We start from the raw sequence: 25,049 nt of genomic DNA, 5'->3' as shown, positions 1-25,049 counted from the left end.
AAATGCATGGGGATGCTCTACAGCATGCAATGTTCATTCATCAGCAAAAAAAAAAATCTTAAATTTAATTATTCTTAAACACAGCAATATAGGGAAAGGAGAAAAGAGAGGGAGTAAGCATTTATAGAGCACCTACTATATACTAAGCGCTTTGCCAATAGCATCTTATTTGTTCTCATAACAATCCTAAGAGATAGGTGATATTATTACTTCCATTTTGCAGTTGAGGAAACTGTGCCAAACATTTATTTAATGACTCACCTATGGCTGTGGCCAAATTTGAATTCAGATCTTGCTGATTCCAGGTTCAAGGCTGTCACCTACCTGCTCATGCCTTTACAACAACCCTGTAAGATGTGTGCTATTATTATTATTATTGCCCATTTTACAGGTGAGGAAACTGAGGCAAACATTGGTTAAGTGATGTGACCAGAATCACACCTCTAAGTGTCTGAGACCAGATCTGAACTCAGGTCTTCTGGCTTCCAGGTACAGCATTCTATCCACTGCGCCACCCAGCAGGCCATTCCTTCCTCCCTAATAGACTCTCCATAATCACCCTATGCCCTCTATCACCATGCCCATCCTTAGGCATAGATGAGTCATACAATAAAAAGGCATTTATTTCATTGCTCTATGGAGGTTGGGGAGTAATGTATCAGTAACCCAAGAAGACAAGTTAGATCCAAAGCTGTTTCTATTCTATCTTAGAGGCCATAGCAAGACACTGAAACTTGGGGAAAGGAGAGACATAGTTAGAGCTATGCTTTAGTTGGTATTTACCAACTTGGCAGCTGTGTGGAGCATGGATTGGAGTGGGGAAAGTAGGAGGTTGCTCTAATGGTGACCATACGAATCCAGACTGTAAGTGATGAGAGGCAGAATTTCTAACTCTTCCTCCAATGCCATGGTTCATCTCTTTAATAGAGGCTTCAAAAATAACTTTAGCTCTATTTTTAAATGACAAGTTTTAAGATGCAGTCAATCATCCAGATGTTTCTTCTTAATATCATGCCAAACATCTGACTAGATTCATTTCTTTTTTTAATAATGTCAGTCCGTTGGCAGATTAGAAGGATGTCGTAATCATAGGAAGTTTTGATTTCAGCAAAGCATCTGAAAACTTCATATACATAAAATTGGGGAATGTGGCTGATTACATAATTAAGTATATTTACATTCAGAGGAACAACCAGCTCCACAGAGTGTTGGTTAAGGGATTGCTATTAGCTGGAGGAAGTTCTCTAGTGTCAGGATGCAGGGTTCAGTTCTTGGTTGTGCTCTTTCCCATATTATAATCGATAACCTGGGTGAAGAAGACGTTAAAGGTGTGCTTGTCAAATCTGCAAATGGTGCAAATCTGGGAAGGATGTTGAATGTATTAAGTGGCAGAATAGAGATTTTAAATAGCCTCAAATCCACTCATTCATGGGTAGAAATTAATTGGGGTAGAATCCTGAAGCAAGACTACCAACATGAAGTAGCTGTGTGGTACCAGAGAGTGGTGGACCTGGAACCAGGATGATGTGAATTCAAATTCAATCCCACACACTTATTAGCTGTGTAACCTTGGGCAGATTGCTTAGCTTCTATTTGTCTCAATTTCCTCATCTGTAAAGTGGGGATAATAATAGCACCTTCACCCCAGAATTGTTGTAAGCATAAAATGAGATAATATTTATAAAGTATAAAGTAAATATTATTGCTAAGATGAAATTTAACCAGGATAAATGCAAATTCCTGCCTTTATGTTAAAAAAAATCAACTGTACAGATTCAAAAGAGAATGCCAGACAAAATAATAATTCAAACAAAAAAGACCCAAAATTTTCAGTTGATGTCATCATCATAAGAGTAACAAACTTTATATAGCACTCCCTATGTACCAGGCACTGTGCTAATCACTTTACACATGTTGTTTCATTTGATCCTCACGATAACCCTGGGAGTTAAGTACTATTATTATCCCCATTTTACAGATGAAGAAACTGAGGCAAGCAGAAGTTAAATGACTTGCCCAGGACCACACAGCTAGTAAGAGTCTGAGGTCAGATTTGAACTCACGTCTTCCTGACTTCAGGTCCCATTCTCTACTCTGCCACCTAAAGGGGTCAACAGTATAATTCAGTTGCTAAAAAAATAAATGCAATCACATACTCCTTTATTTGAATAGATCTCTTATCTGATTAGTACAGCCATCTCCTTCAAATGGTTGAGATCACCATCTCCCTAGGTCTTCTCCCTCTAGGACTTGTTACCCAATTCCTTCCATAAATCTTCCACAAAGGATTCTCCCAGTGTGCTGAAGGCTTTCTTCTGAAATAAAAGGAATGCAAGAAATAAAAGAGGCACATCCCAAGTACTCTCTTCTACAATCAGCCTACCTCCTTTATTGAATGTTCTTAAAGCTATTCCTTGTGAACAAGTAATTGTTGGTCATATGCTGCAGCCTACTCAGACTCAACATGTGCCTTTCCATTTATATATTAAATAATATATATTTCCTTATATACTCATGTGGGTAGAACTAGAACCAATGAGTGTGTGTATGTCTATATCTATATATCTCAATATTGACATCTATATTAATATATATAAACATTTACTTATGTAGAGATGGATGAATGGATGGATGGATGGACGGACAGACAGACAGACAGATAGATAGATAGATAGATAGATAGATAGATAGATAGATAGATAGATAGACAGATAGATAGATAGATGGGTGGATGGATGAATGAATAGATAGACATAAATCATAGAGAGGAAGGTTCCACACAATAAAAGGAAAAACTTTCCAGGAAAGTTCCTGACAGAAGGAGTTCTCCATTGAGAAAAGACTAGAATTCCAGAAATACACACGCAAAAAGTGAGACTTTAAATAGTCCACATTCTATTACAGAGAGTGGTGGTCAGGCAGTGTTGGCCAGGGAGTGGAGTTTGTTTATGGGAAATCATAAAGATTGCAAGTGGAGCCATATGGCGACTGGTTGTCCTATTTTTTCATTAGCAATGATACTCTTGACTTGAGACCATCTGGTTATTGCTTTCATATTACTGTGGAATATAATCTGTGACACTTGAACATAGTTCTGGAAATTCAGAACTATGTTCTTTCTTTTCTCCCATTACAAATGTGTATGTCCAAGCAAAATAAATTCCCATGTTAGCCATATCCAAAAAATTAAATTTTAAAAAAATGCCTCAAAAAAGAAAAAAGAAAAGACTAGATAACCATCTGTCTGATGCTATAAATGGGGGTTCCTGTCTAAGTAGAAAAATAGATTCAATTAGCACCAAGGTCTCTTCCAATCCTGTGATTGGATGACTTGAGCAATGACCTTGCAGATGCAGTCCTGGGCTTGGAATTAGGAAGACCCATTTAGACATTAACTAGCAGTGTTCTAGTTGCTTGGCCACTCTGACCCTCTGTTTCTTTATCTGTAAAATGAGAATCCTAGTATGAGAATCAAATGAGATATGTATAGAGCACTTTATAAACCTTAAGACGCTATAGAAAGATGAACAATTATTGTTGATGGATAATAACAGAGCTATAGGTATTACAAATCCTTCTGTTTAAGTGATGCATTCTGGTCCAGTAGAAAGATTCAGTTCCTCATCCTCTTTCACAGTAGCCTCCTAATTGATTTCCCTGCCTCCAGTCTCTCTCCTTTCCAATTCATCCTCCACGATTGATACATATCATCCTGCCAAACTGATATTACTAAAGCACAGGTTTGATGATGTCACTCCCCTTCTCAAGAAGTTTCCCTGGCTCCCTTTTGCCTTTAGGATAAATTAATTATAATTAGGATCCCTTATGAAAGTGCTGATTGGGACACGTACGGCTAGCATATACAAATTTTTAAAGACCCTCATGCTACCCCAAATGCTGCAGTACATGCTCTTTAAATTAATCCCCACAAGTTCCATTGCAATGTTTCTGAGTGACAAAGAAGTCCTCTTAGTTGGAGCCACCTCTAGTTCTGATTGCCGGTGAGAAGGAGAAAGGACGACCTTTGAAGAAGGGACACGTGGGTTCAGGAAAATGCCCGGCAGAGCTTAGCAGACCTGTCTAAGATCCCAGCCCAGAGAGTTGGGATCAAACTGTGGTGAAATAATTTACTGGTCAAAGACATCAGTGCCAAACAGTCAATGGGAATCAACCTAGTTGTGTTAAGTAGGGAGAAAGCGTAGCCTTGGTAATATTCAGGCAGCTAGATAAGGCCACGTCTTGTTCAAGGTAATTAAACACAAATGCCACTTCAGAGTCCTGATGTAAATAAATAGTGTAGGGCACTCTTAAGTGGTTTTATAAAAAGATCTCACAAAATATAAATGGCTCTCATAAACTTTAACCCACAGGCAGCATAAAATTTCTAGTATTTCTTTAGCAAGCAATAAATATTCTATTTGTTCTGTCCTTTCACAATAAGACCAGGCACTTACAGAGAGCTTTAAGTTTTGCAAAGTACTTTATCTCTAAATCTACATCTATCTCTATCTCTATCTCTGCCTACATAAAATCACACACTTGAGTTTCACAACAACCCTCTGAATCAAGTAATAATATTATTCCTACTCTCCAGATGAGGCGACTGAGGCTGGGAGTGACTTGCCAAGGGTTACACAACTACTGCCTAAGATAAGAATTAAACTCAAGTCTTCCTGACTCCAAATCAGTGGTTCTCAAAGTCTGGTCCCAAAGTGTCATCCAAAGTGGGAATCCCCAAGACCCTTTCAGGGCGGTCCACGAAGTCAAAACTATCTTTATAATAATACTAAAACATTTTAACTTCTAATGTGATAAATATCAATAAGTATAACCCACAAAAACAAAAGCTCTTTGGGGCTCTCAATAATTTTTAGGAGCATGTGTTGTTCCAGTCATATCCAACTCTTCCTGAGCCCATTTGAGGTTTTCTTGACAAAGATACTAGGATGATTTGCCTTTTCCTTCTTGGAGCAGCAACCACACTGGCATATTCAGGATGGGTGCTAGCACAGGTCCTTAGATCTGCTTTACCAGGAAAGATAGCTGTTTAAGGGGTCAACAATCTTTAATTACATTCACCAGTTCAGGGGAAAAGTCAGCAGCCTGAACTTCAGAGAAAATAAAAACAGAAAAAGTACAAGCATAGAAATAAAGACCAACAGACAGGGCTCTGACTGCCTGAATCAAAGCAATATTGCTATACACTTTACATTCACCACTGGATCAAGAGAACCTTTACATCTGAGCAGTTGGGGGGTTTGAACATATAGCTACTCAGAGTCTCTACCAGGAAATCAAAAGTCCTCCTCATAAGCTAACCCCCAAAGCAAAATACCAACTCAGAGTATATATCCATTTCTCAGAGCCAGAAAACATCACAACCCTCGTGACTCAGTGCCTAATCAACTTAGTACCAAAAGGTGTGAAAGCCATCTAACAAGCAAGCCTCCCCTAAGCAAGCTTCCCTTAATGGGCTTCGCATGAGGCCTATTAATATGTGGGGAAGATCTTACATCCCATTAACATTACACTTCTCCAGCTCATTTTTACAGATAAAGAATTGAGGTAAACAGAATTAAGTAGCATGCCCAAAGTCATACACCTAACAAGTGTCTGAAGTCAGATTTGAACCGATAAAGATGAGTCTTCCATATTCTAAACCCGGTGCTCTATCCACTGCACCACCTAGCTGCCCTTTGAAGAACATAAGGGGGTCTAAGACCAAAAAGTTTGAAAACCACTGTACAATACTATGCCCTGCAGGCCATGTAAGCATCCCAATACGGAAAATTCCCATAATTTTATTCTCTAGTATCCATGGATGATTCCTAAATACTGCGGTCAAGAAGGATTACTACTTTTCCCCTCAACCTGCTCTAGTGACTCCATAACTGTTCTAACAGAGTACCGAGATCACCCAAAGTTCTTACATTGAAGCCCTTTTATTGTTTTGACCCAGAACTAATTTAAAGTCAATGCCTTGAATAAATAGACTACAAGAGAGGACACATCTTCCACAGATAAATATTTACAGAGGCACTTGAACAACTACCAAAGGAAAGTCAGATTGTCTTAAATAGTCTCCTTGGAGCCACCGTGTTATTTTAAAAGCAATAATGTTTATAGTAAAAATATTTTGTTTTCATAAGAAATAAGTAACATTTAAACATTGGAACTTCTCCAAGAAGAAACTCAAGAAAATTGGCCTGGAAATTAAGAGGCTGAAATTGTAGGCTCTGTACCAGTCCTTACATTACTCTGTGATTGTAAACTAGTTGCTAACACTCTATTAGCTACTGTTTTTTTCCAATACAAAACAGTAGTACAGTACTCCTCTTTATGATCTAAGACAATTCCAAAGGACCCATGATGCTATGCACCTCTAGAGAGGGAACTGTGAAATCTGAGCACAGATTAAAGCATACTTTTTTAAATTTTCTTTACTTTTCTTGTTTTGTGTGTGTGTGTATGTGTTTTCTCTTGCAACATGGCAAATGATAGTGATGGAATTCATGCTAGAAAAGACCATGTCTTCTTTGAACCAAGTCTCTGGTGTTCGCCTCAGGCATGGCTCATCCCAGTCAATAATCCTTTCAACTGTTTCATGGCTGCCCTCATTGTCTGCACCTGGCTGCATTCCAGGCTATTTACTACTCCTTAATCCCATCTAGACCCCTTCTCTGTTACCTCTAGGTCACCCCAGCCTATTGGCCACTCCTAGATTACATCCAGATCTTCCCACAGTATTTCTGTATAAAAAGTCCATCTTGCCACCACCACCACCCCCATTATATTGCTCAAATTCTTAAAATCTGGCCAATTGCACAGACTCACTAGGAATCTCACCTACCCCAACCAGTGTTTTAATAAACTTTGTTACTTGGACTGAAAGAAGGCTTGAGTGAAATTCTTTCAAGGTAGACCCATGCCTTTTGCCCTTGAATTTCAGGGTTCCCAGCACTCCTAGACCACAACAGCTAATATAACTTCACATGTGTAATTATATCACATTGCTTACCTTCTCAAGAGGTAGGGGAAGAACAGGAGGGAAGGAAAGAATTTGGAACTCAAAATTTTACAAATGAATACTAAGGTTTTTTTACATGAATGCTAAAATTTAACAAAATATTCACATGTAAAAATGTAAATATTTAACAATATGTAAATTTAACAATTTAACAAAATATGAATATTGAACAAAATAAAAGTATATTTTTTCAAAAAGAAATACTCCTATTTGTTCTAGTTATAGGAATTCTAAGTTTCTCATTTTGACTTTTCCATATGTTGGGTGGGGGTAAGGAGCAGGGATCAGAAATGAAAGGGATAGTAGGGTGGGAAAAGTAGGATGACAAGGAATCATCAGCAATGATACATTAGAAAGCTGTGTGACCAGGAAATCACTTTACCTCTGGGCCTCACCTGGCAAGTAAGACAATTGGATCATGTGATCTTCCAGATTCTTTTCAGCTATGGTGGTCTCCTCCGACCAGATGTGACTAGTCTCTCAAGGTCAGGAGAAATCCTCCCTCTTCCTTTTCATTGTCAAAACATTAGCTTGTGGCAAAGGAGAAAGGAAGTTGGAGCTTGTACTCCTGGCCAATATAGTGAAACCTTCGAACCTTCAGAGGAAGCCATCGTTTATATATCTGAGACTCAGATTTTTATGAGTGCTATTGGTGACAGCCTCTAACCAAATGATCATACCCTTTGACACTGTAATACCACTACTGACGTTGAGGAGGTCAAAGACAGAGAAGCCCTTGTGAAAGCCATTCACAGCAGCCATGTTCATGCAGCAACAACTGGAAGAAAAGTGGGTGCCCATCATTTAGAGAAGAGCTGAAAAAAAATTTTGCATATGAATCGAATGGGATATTATTACAACAGAGGAAATGACAGATATGAAGAATTCAAAGAAACATGGGGAAATCTGTATGAATTTCTGCAGAGGGAAGGAAACAAAGTCAGGAAAGTGGCTATACTTTGATTCCAGCAACGGAAGTGAAGAGAAGCCAAAAATGAAACTCTATGCACAGTGATTATAATGATGAACTTTGAACATTACAAAAAGCAATGGAGATGCATCTTCCTCCCCTCAGTAGGTTATCCATGCCTTTTTCAGTAGGTTAGTGGTGCCTTGGGGCAAAGACCGGCTCACCACATGCTAGTTACAGCTCTGACATGCAATGATTATTTCAGACCTATAGATGGAGAACGAAGGAATAACAGAGCTAATTTGATAATCAGCCAAACTCATAAATGCAGGGTTGATATATTTAGGGAGGTTATATCACATTATAGTCTCACATGGTGAAGGAACATTTTATTCTTTTGTACCAAAGTGAGAACAGAAGAGGACTAGTTGGCCACCTACATGGTGGTAGTTTGAATTGTTGCCAAAGGGACATCAAAAGTCTACCAACCATGATGCCCCAAATTCCTAGCATTAAAACCCTTTCTCTTGTTAGATCATTGGCCCCCTCTCAAATGCAAACAGGTTTCTTAAAAGTGATAAAACACATTGACTCATTTGTACCTATTTTGATAGCATTCCTTTGGAGGTACTTTATATTTTATGAAGCACTTCACATGCATTGTTTCATTCAGTGCTCATAACAACCCTGCTAGGTAAATAGTGCCTCTGTAATTTCCCCGATTTGCATATCAGGAAGCTGTAGGAAATGACTTTCCTAATTTTGTGTAGTTAGTAAATGGTAGAGCTGGGATGTGGGCCCCCGTTTTCAGAATATAAATCCATTGTTCTTTTTCTCAGTTCACTATTATCTTAGTCCTTCTCCTGGATTTATTTATCAGATTACCAATCAGGGACTAGGACCCCGGGGCAAAGGACATTGAAAAGGCAAATTTTGAAGAGAAGTCAGAACAGTCTGGCACATGGCTTCTCGGGGAGGGCAAGGGCAAAGGAGGCAGAGATAGCTACCTGGAGACATCAGGGCAGCGCTAAGGGGTAGGGGAGCGGAAGGGAACCCGGGAGGGAGGGACGACCAGAGAGAAGAGGTACAGGGAGAAGATCTAAAGCAAGCACAGTCAACGCAGCATTTTTTTTTAAACTTTCAAAAATGCCATATACAGAGGAGCTGATATGTGGCTTGAAATTATGTTCGCTGTTAAGCCCACAAGTAAATGTAAAGGAACAAATGTTTTTTCCACCTTGCTCGGTAACTACCGCATGGTTTAATGACACCAATATCCCTGGGGACTGTGCAGCACGATGTGCTGTCTGAGCTAGGCTGTTTGCGCAGCAAATCTGACGTCCGTGCCGGGATGACAGTATAGACTTTGCAAAAGAGGTGGCGAATTTTTTTAAAGTGTTATTTATAATAATGAGCAGAATTGAGCTTCTCCAGCTGCCTCCCTTAGAATTTTCTGGCTTAGCTGCCCTTGTAAGAAGTCAGGGTCACAGACTGAAGCTGTTTCCAAGCATTCCGTTTTTGCATTTAGCACAAGAAGAAAAAGAAAAAAAGCCCCACAGAATGAGATCAAATTGTAAGCCTAAGACAAAGGTTCTCCTTCTCAGACAACAGGGATGATGAAGTTTCAGTTGACCCAGCCCTGGAGTAGCAGGAGCACAGATGGGCTCGTGCATAGCGCCGCCGTCCCTCTGCCCCAAGATTAATTGGAGCATTTGTTCCACGTCACAGCAGAATGTGACCATAGCCTCATGTGACTTGTGGTAAGGGCAAAATGTACGTCACTCGGTGATATGTAGTCTGAGCATCCCTTGTAACGTCTGGTTGTGAATATCAAAGACGTTCTTTTTTAACTGTGCTCTACATGGAATGAGATGATTTATCCCGGGGTTGAATCAATATATTTCGATCCAAATGTCATGAGCTGATTAAGAATTACTTCATAGCCAAAATTCAATTTGGAAGAAATTAATTAAGATAAGAAAGCCAGACAACCATATTAAATATATCCACATTCTGTACATCTATGACAGCTTATCTAAGTAAGGAGCACTGCCAGGAGCTCATTTGTTTTTCTGAAGGTATAAACTGTTCTTTGTACAATTGTAATGGGGGCAGGGCAGGAATGATTATTATCTAACGAGAAGCCAGTCTTTAAAGCATGCGTTGCATCACCCCTTACTTGGGGGTTATATGGAGCAAGCACAATGTTTCTAATCCAAAAAAAAAAAAAAATGGTGGCTTGGTGAGCCTTCTTCTACCCATGGGGGACTGACAGGCTCATATTGTGAAGACAGAAAGCCTTCTAATTAGCTAAAGAGCTGGAATTGAGGGTGCATGCAAAAAGGTTTGAACTAAACTTTTGTTCTCTTCTCCCCTTGGCTTTTAAATGAGGAGAACTATTGAGATCCATCAAGTCAGGAAGGGACATGGGCTGCCTCATTTTCCCATTCAGTCATCACATGACTGTGAGCACATGGAACTCCCATTTCTTCTGTTTCTTTTGGGTTTCTTCTTTTCTGATCTTAGATGAATGAGTATGGAGAAATAGAAATGAATAGGTTAGAACCTTATGCTCTTTGAAAGGTGAGAAGAGCTCCCAAAGGTCCATTCAGTAATTGTAGTAGGTCACCATAGGTCACCAGAGCTAGAAGCAGCAGCAGAACATCCCTTTGTAAAGTCCAGAACATCCCTTTGTAAAAGTTAATTGATATCAGCTGGTTGATTGACATGTGTGTGGGTAGAGCACACCAGACGGGGGCTCCTGGGTGACAGTACAAAGCCACAGCCCCTAAGGGTTACTCCTGGAGCCCTGAGGGAAGGCCTAGTTATCTGCCCCCTGGTTACTCAACCTGCCAGTATGAGTGAAGATTGAGAGAATGAGGAAACACATAGGAGAACTATACACTATCATTTTTTGAGAAATTCTAGGTTTCTCTCCTTCCTTTGAGTATGACTTGAAGTAGTTCTCACTTTCTTCTCTGTTCTACTTCCCTAACATTACTACTTTCTACAATTGCCTTCTATTGGTCAGAGTTTTATGCACAAGAATAGCATGTAATCAGGAGGATTTTTTATATAATATCTTATTTCCCCCCAATTACATTAAAAACAATTTTTAATTTTTTTTATTTTGAGTTTTTAATTCTTTCCCTCCCTCTCTTCTTCTCTCCTTGAGACAGTAAGCAATCTCATACAGGTTATAAATGTACCATCATGTAAAACATATTTTCATATTAGTAATATTGTAGAAGAGAAAAAGAAGGAAGGAAGGAAGGGAGGGAGGTGGGGGGAAGGAGGGAGGGAGGGGGTGGGAAGGAGGGAAAGAAGGAAGGAAGGAAAGAAAGAAAGAGAGAGTGAAAGAAAGAAAGAAAGAAAGAGAAAGGAAGGAAGGAAGGAAGGAAGGAAGGAAGGAAGGAAGGAAGGAAGAAAGAAAGAAAGAAAGAAAGAAAGAAAGAAAGAAAGAAAGAAAGAAAGAAAGAAAGAAAGAAAGGAGGAAGGAAGGAATGGAGGGAAGGAGGAAGAAAGTGAAAAATCATATGCTTCAGTCTGTATTCAGATTCCATCAGTTCTTTCCAGGAGGATTTTTTTAAATGAGAGATTTAGAGCAGAGGCAGACTTCTGTGAAGTGATACAGAGTGAGGAAAAGAGAAAATCAGGGGGAAAAAATCTATACAATGACTGCAACAACATAAACTAAAAGATCACTAAAAGGAAGCTGAACTCTGAGCAGCTGAAAAATGGATAATGAAATTAGAGAGAACACAATGAAAATGCTTCCCTCTTCTCATCTGATCAGTGGGGACTACCAGAGCAGAATGTTGCATACATTGTCAGACTGGTCACTATTGATTGTTTTTGCTTAACTGTTTGCTGGCTTGTTTTGGCTATAAGGCCTGGTTCAATGGGACAGGTGGGTATACACAAAAATGACTGATATAAAAAGTTAAAGGCATCAATAAAACATTTTGGTTTTTAAGCCTCCAGTAGAATTTGAATTCCTCCAAGGCAGAAATCATTTTTCATTTTATCTTTGTATGGAAAAAATCATGGTATTACTAAACTTCTGCAGAATAATCACCATTGTGGAAAGAACTTAAGAAAGAAAAAACCCAAATTTTCCATTTTAACCACGGGCACAAAGAACTGCAAAACTTGCAGAAGCCATTAAACCATGTTTAAAGCATGAAAATCATGGGATTTGAAGTCATTTTTATGAAACAAATGCTATGACAGAGTTCAATAACCCAAACTGGAAGCTTCTGAAACACATAAAGTGCCCTATCTGACAATATATTTGAATGCAGATTTTTAGTGGATGGAAATTGTGTTAATTATCATCCCTTTCCTATTCCAAATCAAAAGAGATAATTTAGATTAAATGCTTTGCAAACCTTTAAGCTATATGTCTGTGAATTATCATCATCATCATCATCATCACGTTGTTCTACTCTCATTATTATTATCATCTCTAAACTCCTTGGCTTATTCAAAGAGCCATCAAGAAACTAGGACTTTAATCAAGCAGGTTTAAAATATAAATAATGCTCTAAGGTCTAGCTAGTGCAGCATAATTATGTTCCCCATCATTGATCAAAGTATCTTGAAGTTTATTTTCACACACCCTGAAAGAGTGAAATCAATTGGATATAAATAACCAAGGTTGTTCTTGGTAGAGGCTAAGGGCAAAGCACACTCCACTTCTCTCCCTGCCCCCAACGCTAGTAGCTTTCTTTAAAAGAAACCAGGTCAGAATGAACATCAATGGAAGCCTTAAAAGGAACAAAAGAAGTCCCAGTAAGAACACAGCTCGAATAGTACATATGGAAAAATGGAATATCCCAATTTGCTTTGGTTATAGTTCTGGTTATGGAGGGAGTGGGAGACTGCTTAGTTATGGGTATATACACACACATACACACACACACACACACACACACACACACACACATATATATATACATACATATATGTGTGTATAGAGTATATATACTTTATATACATATAATGTAAATAACAATATATTATATAACACATACATGTACAATCTATAATAACATATCATAACATATTATATAATATATAATATAAATACTATATATATAAATATATAAATACACATGTAAATAAGTAAATAAATACAGCTATCAGGAAAAGAAAATGGAGAGAAAGAGGGAGAGGGAAAAGGAGTTTATATATATATATGAACTTCAGGGAGGGTGGTGTGTGATTAAAGATCTTCCACACCCATTCAATAGGCCTCAGGTGGAGCTAGTTAAGGGAAGCTTCTCAGGTGAAGCCAGTTAAGGGAAGCTTGATTAGGAGAGGCTTGATTGTAAGCAGGTCTACGTCCTTTACTTACTAGGTACAAAGTCTCAGGCCTACACCCTTTCACTGACTAGGTGTGACGCCCTCAGGCCCTAAAAGAGTATATATACGCAGAAGATAGCCATTGAGGGGAGAGAATTCAGGAATCAGAAGAGAAGCTAGAATTCAGCCCAAGGAGAAGGAGTAAGAACTCCATGTCGACAGAGCTACAGAGAGAGTACAGTGCGAAGAGTAGAAATCAGGGAGCTTTGGAGCCCAGAAAACTGAGAGGGGAGAGAACAAAGGCAAGCAGACAGGATTTGTGAGTGTTTATGGGGAAGCCCCAGAAGAGGGGAAGGTTACAGCATGACTTCGGTCCCTGCTTTGATATTGTGCTTTAAGTTCTTTGCTGTTGTGATGAAGTGGACTTATTGGTTTGGGGATATAATTGCTGCTATGTCGATTTGGAGTCATTGGTTTGGGGATTTGATCCTCTGGTGTTTGAATAGATGTTTTACTTCTTCTGCCTTCCATATGGGGAGTCTCTTATATCCTATGATACAGAACTATACAGGCATAATCACAAACATTATAGATGTTGTGTTTATTGCCTTAATGATACAGGTGGGTTTTTGGCACCATTAAGTACTGCCATCTCTTTTTGTCCCCAGGTGGTCTCCTATGACATATTGAACAGAGCACTGAACCTGGAGGCATGAAGGCCTGGGTTTTATGTTTACTCTGTGACCCTGGATGAGTGATTTAATCCTTCTTATCCTCAACTTTCTCATCTGCAAAATGGGGATAATAGTAGTACCTACCTCCCAGAGAGTTGTGAAAATCAAGTAAGATTAGTTTATGCAAAGTGCTTTGCTAACTTTAAAGGGTTAACTATGTAACAGTGATTCTGTGGCCTCGATGCCTGAAAGCCAGGTGTATCATAATACCTCATCTCTCTCCTAGGATTTTTCAGTCCTCTTAGGGGGTTGTTTATGAAAGACAAAATGGCAAAGTAGATAAAGCCAGGAAGACCACCTCTCTAGGTAAGTTTCAGTGATGCTCTGCACATGCACCAGATGCCATTGCATACCATATTTCAATTCAATAAACATGTATTATTGCCTTCCCTCTAGTACTACTTCTGATTTATCCTGCATATAGCTTGCTTTGTATATATTTGTTTGCATGTTGTCTCCCCCATTAGATTGTAAGCTTCTTCAGGGCAAGGGCTATCTAAGTAGCAGAGCAGGTACCAACCTGCATTGATAGGAGGAATTTCTTCATCAGGGAATTCCCTTGACCAGTGAAATAACAGATCCAGTCTCTATTCCCTCCTATTCTTTCCCATCCCATCCTATTCGATTCTATCCCCTAGCCTTATCTTTCATCTAAATGTGAATTTTTATTTCATCTAAATGAAAATTCACAAATGTGAACAAAATCAAAATAAAATGAAATAAGGTTAAATTAATACTTTACCCAAAAAGCCCTACTGGGCAGATAAGAACTTGTCATAAAGTAGATGTAAATTCATGTGTTGGTGGAGGGAGCTCCCCTGGGCTGAAAGTATCAGTCTTTCGAAGTATTCTATCTAAGCAATCCTGATCAACCTGCCAAGGTTAAAGGGAATTGAGGATTTGTTTGCCCCTCCATAAGAAGTATGTGGATGTATCCATTTGTACCTCATTGAGAGGGTCAAGGCTTTTTCCTGGGCCTGGGAACCTGTTGACCCTTTCATACATGTGAAAGGTGATTGATAAGGCCTCAACCATCACATGGTGACTTGTTTGACTGAAATTATCATGGAAAAGAGGAGCAGAGAGCAGGCCAGTAAGAAAGAAGAAAGAAGAGGAAGAGAGGAGAGAAGGGAATGAAAGGGAAGGATGAAGAACGTCTTCACAGCTAAAAAAGGGTAGGGGATGAGAAAGCCCACATACATCCCCCAGTCCGGGAGCCATTAATGGTACTCTGACAGAGGCACATGCCAGTAGTGTGTACTCCCCAACATGGAGCTGTAAAGGCAGCCCTGAGAGCCAGTGGCAGAACCTTTTAGCCACAAGACCCAAGGGGAAACTAGGCCCAGCCAGCTAGATAGAAGCCAGACTTGTGTCACTTAGCTCCAGAGAGCAGAACCAGGAACAGTTCTAGGTAGCAGAGAAAGTCCAACTTGCAAAGGTGGAATGTGCTCTTACAGAGCTGTTACAAAGCGTTATGAGTTTCTCCTTCTTGGAAGGTGTCAGGCAGAGACTGGATGACCACTTGTCAAGTATATGATAGTGGAAGCTCATTTGGTGTATGGGTTGTCAACTGTGGTCCCTGCCAACCATCGCTCTCTGTGAGTCTGACCTGCCAAAGCCTGTGATTCACTTACAGAGCCTTCAAGGACACATGTCACTTGCATGCTATGATGAGGCATTGGAGCAGAACTTTAGGGGGAGTCTATCGTCTTCCTTTGAAAGTCAACCAAATTTGTGGATAGTTCCTGGATGAAGGCATCAGTTAAAATGTCATAGGAGGCAAAAACAAAGACTGCATCATGCAGTGAGCAATTCAAATGTTTCTTTCTCTCTCCCTCCACCTCTTCTCCACTGGAAAGAAATGTTTTCCAAGAAATGGCTCCCAAAAAGTTTTGACTGTTCGCCATTAGTAGTGAAATGACTTTGTTGTCTTACGCCATTTTCCAACATTCTAAACCTCTTGTCTTGTAGATGATATGGAAACAAGGTCCCAAAAGATGGTAACTTGTCTGAGGTGGAAAAATAAGAATGAAAACCACGAATTTGCACACCTTCAACCCAATACTCTTGCCACCTTTCCACACTGTATCTTAGATATATGTATTTAATCAATTTTAGGATGCAGCTAGGTGGTTCAGTGGATAGACCACTGGGCATGGAGTTAGGAGTTCAAATCCAGCCTTAGATCCTTACCAGATGTGTGACCCTGAGCAAGTCACTTAACCCTCTGCTTACCTTAATCCACTGGAGAAGGAGATGATGAACCACTCAAGCATCTTTGCCAAGAAAACCCCATGGATAGTGCAGTTGACAGGGTCACAAAGAGTTGACTGAACAAAATTAATCAAATTTAACTAATTAAAAATAATTAATTTAATTAAAATACATTTAAGCATACTAGCTTGCATCAGTAACAACCTAGGAATAAGTCACTCTATGACCAGTTCCAATGTATTTTAATACCCCCCTTCCCCACATCATCTTCATCGTCATCACAGCTGACATTTATATGGTGCCAAGCACTGTATTAAACACTGTATAAATATTTCATTCATTTCTCACAACACTTCTGCAATATAGTTGCTAACAATATCCCTATTTGACAGATGAGGAAACTGAGGCCACCAGTTGTGACTTCTCCAGTGTCACATAACTGGCAAGTATCTGAAGCTAAATTTTAACTCATGTCTCCCTGACTTCAGGCCCATCACCCCATCCATCGCACCATCTAGCTGCTCCTGCAAACACATGTGTTCATTCTCACACACCCACCCCGCTTACCAAGCTCGCATAGCAAAATGAAAGTGATAAATAGGCGAGGTTTGCCCTTTTTTTGGACCTCTTAAGGTTGTCTCAAGGATCATATGAGATAAGGTGCATCTGGCACTCACAGCTAATTGGGCACCGCTAGGCTGAGGCCACAGGGGCTGGCAATGGTCCCCAGTCCCCATCTTTTCTCTGCCCTCACAATTCTTTAGTCTGAGTTGGCCAGCTCCTCAGGAAGGAAACCAGGTTCCCAGTGCTTCAATGCTACCCCCACCTCTGATTCCTTGAGAAATGATTCTGTTTGGGCTTCTAATGTAAGGGATCCTCCCAGCCGGGGTGTAGGAGGGAAGAAGTAGAAAGAGGTACCCAGGGAATATGAATCAGGCACAGAACAGGCAGTTTTAATCCCACAAAGTAGCAAAGAATCATAGCATAATTACAGTCAGCTGAGAGGCTAATAGACAAGCCTCACTGGGGTGCTTGCTCATCAGCCCTTTCTACATCTCATCTCCATGAATACAAACCAATCAATGCCCCATGGGCTCTTTTCTTCTCAGCGGTTTTTCTCTCTGTGGGAAACTTTTTCCCTCTCAGCTGATCTCACAAGGCCCTCTACCAAAGGAAAGAAGACACAAATAGGAGTAGGCCTCATCCCAGCCACAGACTTGTCTAAGAGGCCTCACAAAACAGCCTGCTGAAGGAAAAAGCACCCACCACCATCCCAAACACCAGCCCTCCAGAGCTCAGAGTCCTGCTTATTGTGGTACTACCTACCCACTGGACAGAAAGGCCTGAAGGGTGGGGATTGCACCTTTAACGTTTGCATGGGGTTTGGCTCAGCAACCAGGTGAATGAATCCTCGTGGCATTAATACATCCCTAATACATATGTAAAACCCTGCATACTTTAAGGTGCTGTGTCTACTATATATTACTACTATACGTCTATTATTATTACTGGGGCCTCTCCATCCACTTTTCTGCCATTTCCATCCTCCGACCTCACACCCTGACATCCAGTCATCTTATTTCACAGAATCTCTGAGGAGGAAGGGAATTCAGAGGCTATCTGATCTCACCTGTACCTACACAAGAACCCCACCCTCCCACACACACACACACACACACACACACACACACTCACTCTCTCTTTGGCTACCTGACAAGGATTCATTTAGCCTGGGCTATGCTTAAAGACCTCCAGTGGAGGAGGGAGTGAAGCTGCTACTCCCAAAGATCATCCAGTCCATTTTGGGATGGCTTCAATTATAAGAAAGTTTTGACTGACATCAAGCCTAGATTTTCTTTGCAATTATTACACAATTACTCTGGGGTTTTACCCTCGGGGACTCAGTGGAGCAAACTTAATCCTTGTTCCACAGGACAGCCCTTCAAATAGCTGAAGATAGTGATCATGCCCTGGCTAAAATTATACTCAGGTACTGGGAACTGGATGAGTAATCCCTCCCACGGGTATTTCCGGATTTAAAGAAGATGCAAAGAGAGAACAATGTTTAATTCAAAATAATGCATCACCCATTGTACCCTTTTAGACATCACTTCAAGTCAACAAATTGGCTTTCTGCTAGGTGCGAGGCATATTCTGGGGGACTTAGGAAGTGTCACCAAATACAGATCTCCCTCTCAAGGAGCCTAGAATTTAATGTGAGGAGGATAGATCACCAAGCAATAAGCAATTACTAAGCACTTACTAGATGCCAGTCATGATGGTAGGCCAATACAAAGAATAAATAACACAATGTCTACCCCCAAAGAGCCCGTGCTCTATCGGAGGAGAAAAATAATGTGGCAGTATATACAGAATAAATGTAAAGAGAATAAATACAAATACATACAAGGTAGATAGGGGAGGAGGGCATTACAGTCGGTGGGATCAGAGAAGGCATGGAATAATGAGTTTGCTTGATTTGTTTGAGCTCCTTTATTACCCAGGAGAAGCCAAAACAACCTGGGAATCAGAATCAGCCAATCAGGAGGTGGAGTGAGTGTTGCTTGAGTTTGACGTACCAGTGATTCTTTATAGTGTCCACCGGGTGAACCCAGAATACCTCTGCTGTGCCAACAACCACAGGGCCAGCTCAAACTGGTTCATACTTGCCCTAAATGGACATTGTTTGCACAAACATCTGGGTTCCAGGTACTCTGCATTCCTCCTCTGCCCTCCGCTTGTTGCAAAACCGTATAAATGGCTCCCTGAACCTGCAGTGTTTGGAGTAGCCAGACCAGGTCTACTTTTCTCACGAGCGTGCTGGACTCACCCAGTAAATGCTTCTGGGTTTTGCACTTGAATTCCATTCCCTCTGTTCAGGCCAACACTGTACCCTAACTAATCAAAGGCTGATGTAGGTAGTGTTTGACTTGTGTCTTGAAGGGACTCTGTGAGGTGAAGTGAGGAGGGCAGAGGGTTTTGATGCGAGTGGAAAGGAAGGGACGTACATGAAAGGTATTTTGGAGGTACAATCAACAGGGCTTCTGGCAACTTTTGGTTGACTGGGTACAATAATGCAATTATCAAAGGAAATCCAAGTTCTGACATTTACTCTCTGCATGACTTTAGGCAAATAATTTAACTCCACTGGGTCTCATTTTCTTCATCTGTAAAATGGAAGGGTTGAGTTATATAATGGAGGACTGGCCAATGGAAGGTGAAGGGGCAGTCTTTGAAATAAGTACAACTATTCCCTGCCTGGTTCTAGTCCTTAGAGCATATGCACAGATATTCTCTTCCTGTTTTCAATCCAATCATGTGTGGAAGAATGGTGAGCCCACTTCCTGCCACGAGTGATTGAGGAGCTGGTATTACAGGGGAAGGAAGCATCTCATGGTTGCTTCAGGAGCCAGAAGGACTGATGACTCATGAATTGTTGAGCCTGAACTCAGTATGTGTACAAAAGGAGTCATCTACCCCCTCCATTTTTATTTCTTTCCCTTCTAGGAAACAAGTGAGGCAGAATTTGCTGTGAGTGGCCAGGTAGGGGCTAAACAGCTGCTCTCTCTCTCCTACCTGGTTTGCCACATGTCTGTGAGTACACATTAGCTGTTTCTTTTGTGTTTATTATTCTTTCCTGATAGTAAATAAATAAGTATTCTGTAGGGAAATTGTCCAGGTGACCAGGAGACCCCTCAGAGACATCAAAGATCCCACTTGATCCAGAAAGATCCCAAATGCAGTCAGAACAGAATCTACTAGTGTCCAACAACAGAAGAAACATTTGAAGATGGAAGAATAAAAATAGTTCCCTGAGGATATCAGCTACTTCAGGGATTGTGACTCTTCATGACCGAGAAAAACATTGGCTATAGGCTCTAGAAAGACACAAACCCTTGGAGCCCAGTAGAAAGCAATACATGAGGAAAAGCTCATAAGGATTCCACAAAGGGACAAAAGGATTTCTGGGGCCAGGAGTCAGGACCCTTTGATCACACAGGTTTTCTACATATATGTGTCCCAATCATTGTGCTTTAAGCTTGAGCTCATTCTCCCCAGGGACTCTAGGTGTGCAAGGGAAGAGTGTACCCCAATTTGGGAAGATTGTTTTACAACTACTATCCTCACTATGCATTGTTAGTAAATCCCTTTTCTAAAAGTTAATGAAACTCAACTAATTCTGATGGATAATGGGAAGCAAACCAGATGGGGGCTTGTGATCAACAGTACTAGAAACAATACCAGTCTCTTCAACACAACCTTAAGGGATTGGTATCTGCTACCTTCTAAGGATCTGTCTGGCAGTGTGAGCAGGAATTAACAATCATATGGCCTTGAAGGTCCTTTCTAGCCCTGTTGACTATCCTATGATCTTTCTCTAGGCAGAGGAAGGAGGGGTGGGGTTGGGGGGAAGGGAAGGGAGTTCCTAACCCCTTCAAATCTTACCACTAAGGCAACCAACTACTTGGCTTGCAAAGATGACCAAGACTGCACACTTGGTGGTAGACTTTACAAAGGACCTTGTTAATTAGACAGTGACTGGCTTAGCTTTCTCGAAGTGCTTCTGTGAGTAGATTATACTTTCTTTCCAGCTTGTATATCAAGGTGTTGATTGCTTCCTTTTCAGCCAAGTGCTTGGGAGAGGTTCCATTTCACAGAGTATCTGATGCCAATGAAGCCTTCCTGGATCAGTGACAGAGACAGAGAAAGGTCACGCCAGATAAAGGTCTGAGCTTTATGGGTCCTATTGCCAAGCCAGCACTATGGGTCTCTGTGTGCCACCTCCTGTGGATCTCTGAGCTGACCTTCCCAACTCTGCTTTTCTGCTTTAGCAGCTTGAGACATCACATCTAAAAACACATTCTCATATCCTTCCTCAGTGGCTGTGCACAGCCACTAACATGACCAAGAAGCCCCTTGGTAGAGCTGGAAAGGCAGCAAATTGTTCTTTTATTTATTCATTCAGCTCTTTTATTTATTCATTCATTCAAAAAGCATTTTTAAGAGCCTACTGGGTCCCAAACACTGTGCTAGACCTTGGAATTTCAAAGGCAAAACTAAAACAGTACCTGGCCTCCAGGAGTTTACATTCTATTGGGAAGGAATGATATGTACAGATAAATAAATACAAGATATGTATATGGAGTAGTATCAGGAAGCAGAGGGGGTTGAGGAAATTTCTTATAGGACATAGCACTTGAATTGTGCCTTGAAGAAAGTCAAGAGTTCTAAGAGCTATGGGTGAGGAAGGAGTGCCTTCCAGATCTGGAGCACAGCCTGGGCAAAGGATTGGAAATGGGAAATGGAAGGCTGTGTGTAGATAACAGAGAGTATACCATTTTGGCTGGAGTATAGAGTATAGAAGTGGGAATAATGTATAATCAACCAAGAAAGACTGAAGCCGGGGCTGAAGAATTTTACACACCAAACAGAGAAGTTTGTATTTGATCCTAGGGACAATAGGGAGACTTCTGGAGCAAGGAGAGACAGAGATAATAGCAAGGGAAAGAGAGAAAGCAAAAGCGAGAGTGAGAGAGAGACAGAGACAGAGACAGAGAGAGAGATACAAACAGAGAGACACAGATATAGAGACAGGGAGACAGAAAGAGAGAGAGATGGACAAATGATAGAGAGATAGAGACAGATAAATACACAGATCTAGAGACAGAAAGAGATGATAAGAAGGAAGATAGATAGATAGATATAGACAGACAGACATATGTATTACAGTGTACATATATATTACAGTGCCTAGTACAGGGCCTTGCATTGTGGATTGATTGGTTGGTTGACTTTGCTATCTAGCTCTGTGATGTGAGGCAAGCTACTAATTCTCATCATCCCCAGTTTCCTATCTCATAAAATGTGGGATTAACACTAGAAAATATATAAGATTAAGTTTAGTGCAGTGCTTGGCATATAGTAGGTGTTTAATATATGATTTTTTATTCATTCATTATAAAGTCACTTCCAGATCTACGGTTCCATGATTCCATATTTAGCACAGCTGAAAAGCAAGCCATAGTCTCACCACCTGGGAGTGCCCTTTCAGCGATCACAAACTTGGAGACCTAAGAAGAGGGCATAGGTAGAAAGAGGGTCTGAACTCTGGCAGGAGTGATCTCCTGTCCCTAACACTGAGAGGGAGGGACCAAGCCTGAGGACAGAAGTCCATAAATATCCTTTTTCCCCCCCTCAACCCTCTTACCAACAAGGGCTACATTCAACTCAGTAGAAAGAAGGAGAAAGAGTATTCTGACCCATCCCTTAGACACCCTGGAATCATCATCCTCATCATCCTCATCATCACCATCATCATCATCACTATCACCATCATCACCATCATCACCATCATCACCACCATCACCATCATCACCATCATCATCATCCTCATCATCTTCATCATCACCATCATCACCATCACCATCATCACCATCATCACTATCACCATCATCACCATCATCACCATCATCACCACCATCACCATCATCACCATCATCATCATCACCATCATCACCATCATCACCATCACCATCATCACCATCACCATCATCACCATCACCATCATCACCATCATCACCATCACCATCATCATCATCACCACCATCACCATCATCACCATCATCACCATCACCATCATCACCATCATCACCATCATCATCATTACCACCATCACTATCATCACCATCATCATCATCACCACCATCACCATCATCACCACCATCACCATCATCACCATCACCATCATCACTATCACCATCATCACCATCATCACCATCATCACCATCATCATCATCACCATCATCACCATCATCACCATCATCACCATCATCATCATCATCACCATCACCATCATCACCATCATCACCATCACCATCATCACTATCACCATCATCACCACCATCACCACCATCACCATCATCACCATCATCATCGTCATCACCGTCATCACCGTCATCATCATCACCATCACCACCATCACCATCATCACCATCATCACCATCATCATCATCACCATCATCACCATCATCACCACCATCACCATCACCATCATCACCATCATCACCATCATCATCATCATCACCATCATCATCACCATCATCAATCACTAACATTTGTATAGGCTTGCTATGTACCATCCACTGTGTTAAGCACTTTACAGACATCTCATTTGATACTCACAACAACTCTGGGAAGTAGTGATTATTATCTCCATTTTTATAGATGAGAAAACTCATCTACAATCTATTAAGGGTTCTAAGAGCAAACAAAAGCTAAGTGACTTGCCCAGGGTCACACAGCTAGTACGTATCTGAGGCTGGGTTTGAACTCAGGTCTTCCTGACCCCAGACCCAGCATTCTATCCACTGTGCCATTTAACTGCTGTAGGCCCAGACTTCAAAACTAAACATTTTCTAAATAATTTCCAATTTGACTACCCTAGTCAAACAATTTCAAGTTGCTGAATGTGTCTAATAATCTCAGTGTTTACAAATAAAACCCTGTGGGGTTTTTTTGAATAGTCACATTCACTCTCATCTCAATTTGATGCTCAAGTCCAAAATTACACAAAACAAGGCAACTCTAAAGAATATAATAGGATAAATATTCTTGCTTTGTTCATCAAACAGGGAGAAAATACACAAGTTTCAAAAATTTTTTAAAAGTAAAGAAATATAACAAACAATGCTTTTTCTTTTACCTGGTGGGTGAGACTTTACGTAAGCAAGAGAGAGAACCTGCCATGAAGTGACGCTCATCCAGTGTGATACTCTGGCATCAATTGGCTGCAATTGCCAGAGCATTTCTCTGGACATTTACTCTGAAGAACTCCAGATCCAGCAGGCAGTCTGCCAAAACTCCTACAATACAGAAGCATTTTCTTCCCATCATGGTAGAAAGAAACCACTCCCACCATATCCCCTCTTCTTCCATGACAGCACCTACCAGAGATAATTTTCCTACCTCTCAGTTCTTGATCTCTCAGACAGGGCTTGTAAATGCCTATAACTTCTGGGAAAGTTTCCAGGAAGCCATGACTTGAGTTTTCTGTTTTGCTACTTACTACCTATGTGACCTTAGAGAAAGTACCATCCCTGCTCTAGGTCAGTTAAGTTAACTGGCTAGATTTCTGCCTTCCAGTCTTTCTTTTCTTTCTCTTCTCTCTTCCTTCCTTCTTTCCTTCCTTCCTCCCTCCCTCCCTCTCTCTCTGTCTCTCTGTCTCTTCTCTTCTCTTCTCTCCTCTTCTCTTCTCTTCTCTCCCATTTCACTATGAAGCTCTTAGATTGGGCCACAATAGGTCCCTACCCTAGTTCCACTTAATGGCTATATTTTGGGCCATCCTGGCTCAGAGTGAATGTCAATGGTAACTCTTTCTCTTTGGAACAGCAACCCTGAGGGTCTTGCCCTCCCAGTTTGATTTTTTTTAATTTTTTCTAATTAAAGGGGCCATCCCTTGACTCACTTCTTAAAAGAGGCCTATTCACTGAATGGGCATTACTCAAAATGAGAACCTGAAAAGAACTGAGCCTGAAAGGGCCAGGGTCTCCCATTGTATCCTGGGCCATCTCCAGCCATCCTGGTCACTGGACCCAGATGGCTCTGGAGGAGAAAGTGAGGCTGGTAACCTTGCACAGCCCTCCCTCACTCAAATCAAAGTCAACTGCAAGTCATATCATCATTTCCCTGATGTCATGGTCGTCTTCGAAAACAAAGGACAAACACAAGACAACAGTCAATAGCATTTAGTGAGCACTTATTATGTACCTGACATTTTGCTAAGCGTTAGAGACATAAAGAAAGGCAAAAACAGTCCCTGCCCTCAAGGAGCTTACATTCTAATGAGGGAGATAACATG

The sequence above is a fragment of the Trichosurus vulpecula genome, chromosome 4, assembly GCF_011100635.1.
Source record: "Trichosurus vulpecula isolate mTriVul1 chromosome 4, mTriVul1.pri, whole genome shotgun sequence".
In the NCBI taxonomy this organism is placed as follows: domain Eukaryota; kingdom Metazoa; phylum Chordata; class Mammalia; order Diprotodontia; family Phalangeridae; genus Trichosurus; species Trichosurus vulpecula.
Note: the sequence above shows the minus strand (reverse complement) of the source record.